The sequence below is a fragment of the Miscanthus floridulus genome, chromosome 17 (assembly GCF_019320115.1).
Source record: "Miscanthus floridulus cultivar M001 chromosome 17, ASM1932011v1, whole genome shotgun sequence".
Lineage (NCBI taxonomy): Eukaryota > Viridiplantae > Streptophyta > Magnoliopsida > Poales > Poaceae > Miscanthus > Miscanthus floridulus.
This window is the reverse complement of record NC_089596.1, coordinates 75,960,493-75,972,982: the sequence shown is the minus strand read 5'-3', so window position 1 is coordinate 75,972,982 and position 12,490 is coordinate 75,960,493. Positions and strand designations below refer to the sequence as shown.

General features: G+C 43.4%; 1 pseudogene; it reads right to left on the bottom strand.

The window, feature by feature from the left end:
- Positions 1-1,214: 1,214 nt before the first annotated feature.
- Positions 1,215-11,587, bottom strand: LOC136515814 (pentatricopeptide repeat-containing protein At1g62720-like; annotated as a pseudogene).
- Positions 11,588-12,490: the final 903 nt, after the last annotated feature.

Below are 12,490 nucleotides of genomic sequence, written 5' to 3'. Positions count from 1 at the left end.
ACCAAGCTTTCCTAGAAAACTTAACCCTATTGTGCAACAAATATGGTGTATCATTGTTCCTTATGATACATAAAAAATTCAACAACATGCTCCTGCAATCGAAATGTATGTATGACAAAGTGCATAAAATAGACATTATTTAAAAGAATGGCAGTAAACAAAACCAAAGAAACAATTGGCAAATTTCAGCAGTGTAAAGAACTATTGAATTGTCATAGAAGTAAACATAAGACCATATCACCATGATGGCCCAAGGGTAAACGAAGACCCAAAAATCTTTGGAGCTATTGTGATTCTTTTCCAAAAAGAGCTAATTAGTACAGCTAACCCATCATGTCATGAACAATATGTGAACTGGTTTGAGAAGTATTATCAAGTGGATAAAACATCAATTGATGTACATGAAGATCTTTGGAACACATCAATCATGGTAAGTAACAACTGCCTTGAATCTGACAAAAAAAAGATCCCAAATAGTTTCTACATATGGAGTTAGGGTTTAGGGTTTTGCCTCAAATAGTTTCTACTTTAGAAACATACAAAGAACATGGAAATGGAATGTAACAGCACAATCTCATTATATTACCACTCACAATTGTGTACATCCATATAAGCATTAAGTCACATGGATGTTATTAAATCTAATATATCACATAACCCACAATTGGAAAAACTTTGACCAATTTGCTTCTCTTCAACAAAACACAGGACATAGACTTCATACTAAAATTTGTGACAAGAATGAGGCACATGGTATCTCATTTTTGTCCTTTGTCTCTGAATTCCCACACTCTGTGTACCGACACAAATGATATAACTGCATATTCCTGGCAGTACCTCGCTAAGCGAAGTGATGTTCATCTGCAATTGTAAGCAAGAATAGTTAGCATTTAGATGGAGCTAATAAATTTCCAAATTAAGTACATTGAAGAATTTCTTTATATACAGAATTTTATGTTGGACAAAAAGTTGAACCACTTTAAGGGCAAATCATGACCACTCCACTGGCCACTATTCCACTCTAATAGCCTTACTTTAAGATTTGTCTTCAATTTTTCAAAGTTCACAGAAATGTCTCTCAAACAGATCTGTACTTAAGTGTAGGACAAATAAATGTTGAATCCATATGGAAGCGCTTAGCACTAGTCAGATACTGAGATGTATTTGACAACAAATTTGAAAGAGGTATTTACCGGTTTCCATCTTCCCTGTGATCATTTATCTCTTTCCTCAACCACTATGGGCGGGTATACTTCCTTGCCAGGCCCAAACATTCCATCCAGACGAAATTGCAGACCAAAAATATTTGTGTGCTGACGAAAATGAAGCCTACTGAATGATCTAATTGTATTGGAAAATATCATGTAATCACGGACAAAACCTTGTCTTTCAATTTCTTCGAATGCAACAAGAATGTTCCCAATTCTATTACTGCGAGCAAGATTGTTTATAAGGACAGCAAGAAGATCCTTCGACAATTTATTCTTGAGAGATTCTTTAAAACAATCAGTAGCCTGATCAAATTTTCCTTGTCTGCATAATCCAACAACCATTAAGGAATAAGTGACTTCATCTGGAGCAATATTCGCTACTCTTGTCATGTATGCAAACAAGTACTCTGCCTCACTGACCATTCCATTGTAGTACAACCAATGGATGAGTATAGTGTAGGTCACAACATTTGCATGAAACCTTTGATTATCGAGCAGATTCATGGCTACAGAAAGCTTCCCGTCCATGCAAAGACTATTAATCAAAATGTTATACGTCCATGTGTTTGGTATGATACCTTTCTTGATCATGTCTACCAAGAGCTCCAGAACAGCTGAGCATCTGTCCGTGTCACATAGTCTGCTCATCACAGTGTTGTATGCAACAACAGCAGCACGCCAATTTAACTCTGTGCTCCTCTCCAGTAAGGAAATGGCTTGTGAAAACCTCCCGTTAAAGCAAAGGCAATTTAAAATAATACAAAAAGTATAATCTGTAGGATATAACCCTTCACCTTGCATGTTCTCGTACTGCTGAAATGCTTCCTTAGCCATTCCTTTCTTGCTAAGAGCATCGATAATTATATCATAGGTAAATGTATTGGGCTTCTGGCCCTTCATTTTAATCTCTGCTAACACCTGCTTGACTTCATCAAATCTGGCATCATCACACAGTCCCTTGATCAGAACATTGTAAGTGAATGTATTGGGAGGACAACCAGAACCCTCCATAAAGTCAATCATCTTCCTAGCCTCCTCGATACGGCCCTGACGACAATAACCCATAACAATGTACGTATACATGTGCACCATCGGGCAGCACCCCTCCTGTAACATCCAATCAAGCACGCCCCATGACTCGTCAAGCTTCCCCGCCTGGCACAACCCTTTGATGAGCCTGGAGTAGGTGGCAACGTCAGGCTCCAGCTTGTGCCCCCGCATCCCATGGATCTCCTTGTACGCGAGATGGAACTCCGGTCCGCCACGCATACAGCTTGACGAGTATGTTGAAGGATGACACGTTGGGCGCCACGCCCATTGCGACCATTTCGTCAAACACTTTGCGGGTCTCTGCCGCGCGGCCATCCTCCACGAGTGCGTCGAGGAGCGTGTTGTAGCAGAGCACGCTAGGCACAACGCCGGCGCTTGAAGCGGAGAGCATTGTTTACTTTATAGGATCGTCTAGGGGTAGATCCGAGGGTGCTTTGCTTATAAGATGAATCAATTATCATCTAGAACGTGTATGGGATCAAGAGAGACAGAAACAGAGAGGCATTAGGGTTTCTGACCGTCGGCTTTAGTTGACGTAGATGAGCCGTCCATCTCTTGCTCCGGTTGGCTGGAACGTCCGGTGTCAATGACGGCGTACGGCGTTGTCGGCGTGGTGCAGAGGTCAGTGCAGAGGCCGGTGGCGAGACTTTTCGTCGCTGGCAGCGCCCCTCTGCGGATTGGCTTAGGGTTAGGATGCAGGTGGGGTACTAGCGGCTCAGGCGAACCTCGTGTAGAGCGCCCCGGCCCCCACCCTTCCTTTATATAGCGCTGTGCGACAGGGGCCCACCAACCAATTAGGGTTGGGCGCCCCCGATCAGAACGCAGATCCAAGGGCTCATTGGCCGTTGGACCAATGGATAGAGATCAAAACTAACAATCTCCCCCTTAATCTCTTCTCATGACTTAACTTAACTTTCTTACTTTCTCTTGTTCCCATTCCATCACAGATTAGTGCATAGAGCGTGCCTCATCGTCATGGTCTCTTGCCATTAGATTTAACAGCTACAATGCACCTATCTGTTATGAAACAGATTCTTAATTAGGCCCTTCTTATCCAGGAATCATAGGTTTTTCCTTAAACCCATGCCGGCTACGTGTTCTCTGAACACACTGGGAGGTAAGCCTTTCATAAGCGGATCCGCGAGCATCTTTTCTGTTCTTATATGCTCAAGACTAATTGTATGATCCGGGACTTTATCTTTCACAACATAATACTTTATGTCAGTGTGTTTGGCAGCACCACTTGACTTATTGTTGTGAGCATAACATACTACTAGATCGTTATCGCAGTATAACTTAGGTGGCTTAGGTATGTCATCTACCACTTTCAACCCGGGTATGAACTTCTTTAACCAGTTCACCTGCCCTGTAGCCTCATAACATGCTACAAACTCAACATACATTGTGAAGGATGTAGTGATAGTTTGCTTTGAGCTTTTCCACGATATAGCTCCTCCCGCGAGAGTGAATACATAACCTGACGTGGACTTTCTTTCAACTCTCGCATAATCTGAATCTGAATATCTCTCTATCTTTAGAGAATCAGACCTTCTGTACGTTAGCATGAGGCTCTTTGTACCTTGCAGGTACCGGAAAACTTTCTTTACTAACTTCCGGTGTTCTAATCCTAGATTACTTTGATATCTTCCAAGCAACCCGGTAACAAATGCTATGTCAGGGCGAGTACACACTTGAGCATACTGTAAACTTCCGACAGCTGAACTATATGGAACCGACTTCATTCGATCGATCTCATACTGGTTCCTGGGGCACTGAAATTTCCCATATCTATCGCCCTTGACTATGAGAGCAGGTGAAGGCTTACACGCATGCATACTAAACTTCTTGAGAACCTTTTCTAAGTATGCCTTCTGCGATAATCCTAAAACCCCCTTTCTTCTATCTCGGTGAATCTGTATTCCTAGAACGAATGAAACTTCACCGAGATCCTTCATATCAAACTTCGAGGATTCGAGGACAAGAACTTCTTTGTTTCTAGTAGTAGAGCAACATCACTGCTGGCAAGCAAGATATCATCTACATACAAAACTAGGGAAATAAATTTCTCATTCTTGAACTTTGCGTAAACGCAATTGTCCTCAACATTTTCTTAAAACCCAAACTTTCTTATTGTACTATCAAACTTCAAGTACCACTATCTTGAAGCTTGCTTCAATCCATAAATGGATTTCTTCAGGCGGCATCCCATACGACTTTTTCCTTCTATGACAAACTCCTTTGGTTGTGCCATATACACATTCTCATCCAGATCCCCGTTAAGGAATACCGTCTTTACATCCATCTGATGTAGCTCTAAGTCATAATGTGCCACTAATGTCATTATGATTCTAAAAGAATCCTTACATGAGACTAGAGAGAATGTCTCATTATAGTCTATTCCTTCTCTTTGTGTGAAGCCTTTTGCTACAAGTCGGGCTTTATATCTTTCTACATTCCCTTTGGAGTCATATTTCGTTTTGTAGACCCATTTACAGCCTACTGTTTTGGCTCCTTTAGGAATTTCTTCTAATTCCTAGACTTTGTTTCTACTTATGGATCTCATTTCATCTTTCATGGCTTCAAGCCACTTGGATGAATGAGGACTTCTTGTGGCTTCTTCAAATGAGGTGGGATCACCCTCTATTTGAAATTCTTCACACTCATAGACTTCATAGTCATTAGGAATAACCGATCTTCTGGCTCTTTAAGACCTTCTAGGGGCCTCAACAATTGGCACTTATTCTATTTGGGGCTGTTGTTGTTCTTCCTCATGTGCAACAACTGGTTCTGTAGTATCCTGAAGGATAGGTTCCTCATCTTCATTCGTTGTTGCAATGGGAGAACCAACAACAGGTGTTGTCACTATAGTGTTTTGCACTGTTGGTGCAGCAGCAACAGGTAACAAGAAAAATGGCTCTTAAATCATTGGAGTAGGTACATATACCTGCTTCTCCTCAAGGCTAATTTCTTGGGGGTACCATGCTCCCCCTGATCATTGTATCTTCCAAGAACACAACGTGTCTTGTTTCTACAAACTTTGTTTGTCTGTCAGGACAATAGAAGCGAAAACCTTTTGATTTTTCTGGATAGCCAATGAAGTGACAGCTAACTGTCTTGGAATTCAGCTTCCTAATGTTTGGGTTAAATACTTTTGTCTTAGCTGGACAACCCCACACACATAAATGATTAAGTGAGGGCTCTCTTCCTGTCCACAACTCATACGGTGTTTTAGGCACCGACTTGCTTGGTACTCGATTAAGTATGTGAATGGCGATTTTTAACGCCTCCATCCACAAACTTATCGGCAAGTTGAAGTAGCTTATCATACTTCTCACCATATCCATTAGAGTACAGTTATGTCTTTCAGCTACTCCATTCTGCTGAGGCTCCCCCGGTGTAGAATACTGGGCTACTATGCCATTTTCCTGCAAGAACCTTGCAAAAGGTCCAGGAACTTGGCTATATGGGGTATGACGACCGTAGTACTCCCCTCCATGGTCGGATCTTACTATCTTTATCTTCAGGTAGTGCTGATTTTCTACTTCAGTCTTAAATATCTTAAATTTATCCAATGCTTCTGATCTTTATTTAATTGGATAAATGTAGCCATAACAAGAGAAATCATCTGTGAATGTTATAAACGAGTCATAACCATCCATACTTTTCATAGAAAATGGACCACAGATATCTGTGTGAACTATCTCCAAAACTTCTGTGCTTCGTTTGGCATCTTTCTTTATTTTCTTTAAATACTTTCCTTTAATGCAATCTATGCATTGTTCTAGATCTGGAAATTCTAATGGCGGAAGAATTGATTCCTTAATTAATCGTTCTATCCTCCTCCTCGAAATATGGCCTAAACGACAGTGCCATAATTTCGAAGATACGTGATCAATTCTCTTCCGCTTCTTCGTTACATTCATAGACGTAGAGGCATTCTCATTCACAGTGTTCACATCATTCACATTCTCACAAAGTGATAATAAATAAAGCTCGTCTTGCCTGAAGGCAAGACCAATACACTTGTGATTAAACATTTCTTACATCTGCCATTACCAAAATGGCAATCATAGCCATCATCATCAAGATGTGAAACACTAATCAAGTTTCTTCTCAAAGAGGGTACCTAAAGGATATTTCTAAGCTTAAGTACAAAGCCATCTCTTAGTTCTAATGGGAGTTCTCCTATGGCTTCAACTTTAGCTTCAAGTCCATTTGCAACTTTAATGCATCTTTCTCCTCTTTGAAGGGTCCTCCTGGTATGGAATCCCTGTAAAGAATTGGCAACATGAATAGTTGCACCTGAATCAATCCACCAAGTGGATTTTGCATAACTTAAATACAGGGATTCATCTATGAATGTAATAACATCCTCACATCTTTTCATTAGGTACTTCAGGAACTCTAGATAGTCCTTCTGGTAATGTCCCTTCTTCCTGCACCACTTGTAGGTGTCCTTGTCTACTAGAGCTTGCTGGTTGTGATCATTCTGTGGGGTCTTTCTCTATGATCTAGAAGAGGAGCTGCTATCCCACTGAGGTTTCCCTTATGGTTTAGAATTGTTGAAATTCTTCTTCTTATCCTGCCTCACATAGTTGACATTGTCACCATGTGGTTCTTTAATCGCTCCTCTTCTTGCACACACATTGCAATGAGCTTCTCTATGTCTCACTTTTCTGGTTGTAAATTGTAATTTACAACAAATGTCTCATATTCTTTTGGCAAGGAAGCAAAAATCAGATGGATTAGGAACTCATCCTTGAGCCCCATGTCCATTGGTTTGAGCTTATATGCCATGTTTCTCATTCTTAGGATGTGCTCTCTTATCCCACCGCCATTATACTTCTCACTTACTAGCCTCTTAATAAGAGTGCTAGCATAAGCCTTTGAAGAGCCAGTGAACTGACTCTCCACCTTCTTTAGGTACTCTGTGGCGGTGGTGCATTCTGGGATTGCCCCTCTTATGGGATCCTCTATTGTACTTTTGATCACCAGCAAACACTTGCAGTTTGAGCTGACCCACTTCGCATGATCGAGATCATACTTCATTCTAACTATAGCATGCTCACGCTGACGAGTAGCGAAAGCAGCTTCAGCTTTATTCTCTTCCCACACCGGTTTCTCAGGAACAGTGGGACATGGTGCGGTGATTGCATAGTCAGTCTCAGATAGCGTAAGTGCCATATCTAACTTCTCTCGCCATTTGCCATAATTGCTCCCATTGAGCGGCGGAATGGCTGAGATGAAAGACATTGGGTTGTAGCCTGAAAACATAATCAGAAAAAGTGAGATATTTTGATACAACAATTGCATTTCTTAATTTAACGTTAGTCAAAATTAAAACATACAATGTTTTTCTACATTAATTCTGAGTCACCGTTGGGTAGAAAAAGAATTAATGCATATAAAACTCATAAATAGGATTATAATACTGCTATTATCAACGTTGGTCAGAAAAATAGCAATATTACAATTACAAAAATCTTCTACATTAATTATACATCACCATTGGGCAAAAGTAATAATTAATGCATAAAATTACAATATTATTATCAACAACTTTGGTTAAAAAATAATAATGTCGTAATTAACTCAAATAAATACAACTACTCCTCTAATTAAAATATTCTAATTTTAATAAGAGGATAAAAACATTCTGCAGCGAAAAATGAATTTAATTTGTTGAATTTTACCCACAGGAAAAAACTCATTTTCTAATTTCTTTTGAGCCTTTACTCATTTTTCATTTTTCTAGAAAAAGAAAATAAAAAATCGGGCTCATTCTCTTCCTTTCTCGGCCTAGAGCGGCAAAAACTGGCTCGGCCCAACTCAGCATCTAGCCCGGCCTTTCTCGCTCGCGCACACGCTACCACCCAGGCCGCAACGTGGGCCTGGGCCAGCAAAGCACCACGGCCGCGCGCCTCGCCTAGGCTGAAAGGCAGCCCATTCGCTACCAACCGTTGGATCGGATCTGACGGCTGTCCGACGAACTCGGCAGATAAAAAACGGCCGTCTCCGCCGTCCTGAAACCCTAACCCTCATTCGACTCCTCCCCTTCCCTCTCTCTCTCAGCCGCACGATGACTGAGCGATAGAGTAGAGGAGCGAGCAGCCATGGCACTGTCGCCGGCCCCCTCGCCGGCGTGTGCGCTCCCCAGCGGGTGAGTGCGCCGCCGTCGAGCGGCCTGGCCGCGGTGCCCCCTTGGCCAGAGCCTGCACACCCGCGCAAAACTGTAGTGGTGGCTCGGTCCATTCTTCTCGCACGCCGACGAGGCGGCTACGTGGTGTAGGTATGCCCACTGGGCGATTCTTCCCCTTTTTCCCTTCTTTCTTCTGGATCTTGATTTCTACTTCTCTGATCCGAATCGGTTTTGGGGATTAGGGTTTAGATCTAGGGTTAGGGTTTGGGATTCGCTCTATTCATCTTCTTCCCCGAGTTCTCTATGGGTTTAGGGTTCGGATCAAGCAGTCTTGAAGTCGAGCCTCTTTTATCTTCACCCAGTTAGGGTTAGGGTTTGGGAACCCCTTCTCTGTCCAGTTCCAAATTGGATCTGATCTATCTCGTTCTTCTCTAATCTATTTCTTGCCCCTGGCAAGATCTACGCCTAGTAAAACCGCTTTGATACCATTGTTTACTTTATAGGATTGTCTAGGGGTAGATCCGAGGGTGCTTTGCTTATCGAATGAATCAATTACCATCTAGAACGTGTATAGGATCAAGAGAGATAGAAATAGAGAGGCATTAGGGTTTCTGACCATCAGCTTTAGTAGACGTAGATGAGCTGTCCATCTCTTGCTCCGATCAGCTAGAACGTCCGGTGTCAATGGCGGCGTACAGCGTTGTCGGCGTGGTGCAGAGGCCAATGGCAGGACTTCCCATCGCTAGCAGTGCCCCTCTGCTGATCAGCTTAGGGTTAGGATGTAGATGGAGTGCTGGTGGCTCAGGCGAACCTCGTGTAGAGCGCCCCAGCCCCCACCCTTTCTTTATATAGCACTGTGCGACGGGGGCCCACCAACCAATTAGGGTTGGGCGCCCCCGATCAGGGTGTAGATCCAAGGGCCGATTGGCCGTTGGGCCAATGGATAGAGATCAAAACTAACAAGCATGAGCTCGGCGAAGAGGTCAACCACCTGATAGACATCTCCTACATGCGCCAGCACCTTCATTGCCTTGTTGCAGTCATGCTCCAGCTCCAGCCACTGTCACAGTTGTTGCTGCTGCTGCAGGGGTGGGGAGGCAACCTCCGGCTCCAACATGGGCGGGATCGGAGGGTCTTGGCGTCGTCGGAGGAATATGGGGGCGGGAAGGTCAGGAGGGCGATGGCAGTAGAAGCGAAGGAAAGCATGCGCCCATGCAGGAGGATGGTCACCAATGAAGGGGGATGGTGGTGGGAGTGGAGGTGGCAGCGGCACGGTGGTAGGATTTGCGTTTGGGTGAGTTACTGTGGAACGAAACGGTAGCTCTGAACCGCTTGCGCCAGTGCCTCCATTGCCAAGCTACTACTGCAGCTATGGGATCCAAGAGCAAGGCTTCCTCGAGGACCAGCATGGGCGTGGGACGGAGGGGAATGGCGAGATGGCAGAGGTGGTGGAGGAGAATGAGTTGTGACGGCCCTGGGCTACGCAGCGGCGTGCCTATGAGCTTCGGGAGAGTGAGCTGCTGGCGGTGGCGGACTCTGGAGGAAGAAGCTAGGGGAAATGTGAAGTGCTCGCGCTAGGAGGGATATTTACCCTCTTCATTTGCCACTTTTATGGAAGCTTCTACATTTTTGCCACCGTAAATCAAATGACGCAACGAATTTGACACTATTGCTGACGTGGCACGCCACGTCCCTGTGCCAGCGTGTCTAATGCTTGCCAAAAGACTGGCTTGCCCTCCTCGTTTGGCTCCATTAACTCCCCCACAATAGAGCCTGACACCATCCCTATTCCCCATTCTTCTTTATCCCTGCGCTGCTCGTCCTCCCTTGCTTCCTACTCCACTAGTTGGGCTTCTTCTCGCCTCCACCATGCGCCAGCCATGTCATAGGTTGGAGTGTCATCAAGTGGTAGGAGGCTGGTTGTAGATCCCCTTATGGGGGAGGAGACGGGCTTACCTTTGATACAGTGCCCTTTGTGCAATAGGGCATGAGTAATTGAGCGGCGGACGCAGCAAGATTCGGTCAACTACGGTCAGATCTACATAAAATGTCCAAGGAATGAAAGATGGGTGAGTTTGATTTAGGATTTTTGATTTCGGACTTTGCATTTGGTTGGATTCATTTTCTTGACTTGTTTAGCACTTGATGTTCAGATTGCAGATAAGTGTGAGTACTATAGGTGGCAAAGGTTTTATTTCAAAGATTTGGTTGATGCCAAGGTGATTCAAGTGCTTCATTGGCAAGGTGATGAACAAGTTTATGAACAATAAGAGGAATCCATGGTACTTGAGCGTGCGGGGAGGGCAGTAGCAAGTGTGAAGTTGTAGAATGAAGCCATGGAGGCAAAAATGGACAAACTGATGACTGCCTTGATGCTCTTGACTATGTTGATTGTAGGATTTATGGGTGTTGTAGTTGGCTACATGTTGAAGTAATAGGAACATTTGTGTTCCACTTTGTTATCCCTGTTTGAGTCAACAATGTATTGTGTTTGGGTGTAATGAATGAACAATCACTTTTGTTTGTTAGGAATGATGTATTTCAACTGCTAAAAATGTTGAACTTTTGAACAATCACTTTTGTTGCTTGTAGAATTTCAGTCAACAAGTTCATGGCAAACACACATATTTCATGGCCAACACACATAGTTCATGGCCAATACACAAAAGCATAATTCATGGCCAACAGATAGGTTCATGGCCAATAGATTGGTTCATGGCCAATAGATTGGTTCATGGCCAACATACAAAAGTGATACACAGACATGTTAATTTTTTTGGTGTCTTCTTCACTTTGGTCGCCAGCACCTTCCTAGGGGTCATCTTCTTTGCAAGCCTGGGTACTAATGGTCCTACCACCACTTCCAATGGTACTAGTTCCATATCAGGTGTTTCTTCCCTAGCTGCTGCTAGTGGTGCTTCCAAAGCAAGTCTCCTGTGCAATGCAACATGTTTAGTACACATTTTTTTGAATGAAAATGTACTTGACCTTGAGATAACCAACCTCTTAGTCCTTGATGCTTCAAAATGTAGTTGTGTTTCTGCAATTTTGGTTGTAGCTTCAGCTTTTGCTTGGGCTTGGGCTGCTTTTCTAGCTGCTGCTGCTGCAATTGCTTGGGCTTCTTCCCTAGCTGCTGCAGCTCTTGTCCTGGGTGTTGGAACTTGGACTGGTTCAGGAGGAGTGTCATTCTTGGCCTACTTCCTTCCTAGCTTGACTGCTGCTTTCTTGTTCCTCTTCCTGTAAAACAAGATCATTAGTTAAGTCATGGCAGTACTTTTCTTGGTGAAATGATTAGTTAAGGACATACCTTTTCTTGGTCCCAGTGAGCCCACAGTTCTTACTTCCCTTCCTATGACCCTTTTCACCAGCCAGCACATGTGGCCTGCCTAGTAGGCTTACCTGTCCTCTCCAAGCATGAGGGTATTCTGTTCTTCCTCTGCCTACCTGCACATGACATCAAGATTTTAGTTCAAGTACAAACAGATATGTAAGGTACATAAAAAACAATACAACACATGTAAGTTAGTAAATGTACCCTGACACAACCATCAGCTTTTGTCCTGGCTCTAATTACCCATGGACATCCTTTAGCCAAACAATGATCCCTGAATCTTGATTTGTCTGATTTTTCAGTGCCAAGCTCAAACTCATTCACTATAGCATGCTGCCTAATTGGCAATCTAAAATCCACCATGTTAGGATAGATTGTCCCCACCCTCATATCTGGGTTGTCCCTATCCCACTCAATTACTGGCTCTAAAGGGTCCTTGTCATCAACATTAATTCCTGCTTCATGCATTTCTTCCTGTACATCAGGAGGAATGTCAGGAATAGCACTTTCTTCTACTGCTGCCTCATCTGCTGCTTTGAAGCCCATTGCCTCATAAACCATATCCTCATCAGCCAGAACATAAGGTTCACCATCTTGTTTAGTATCAGGCAGTATTATCAAAGTACTCCAATCAACAATTTCTGCTTGTGCTTGCTGATGCTGTGCTAGAGAGGTACAAGTTTCACCTACACCTTCATTTGTTACACTAGAAGTACCTACAGACCCTGCCCAATTGTGCACATTCTGGTACCCTCCATT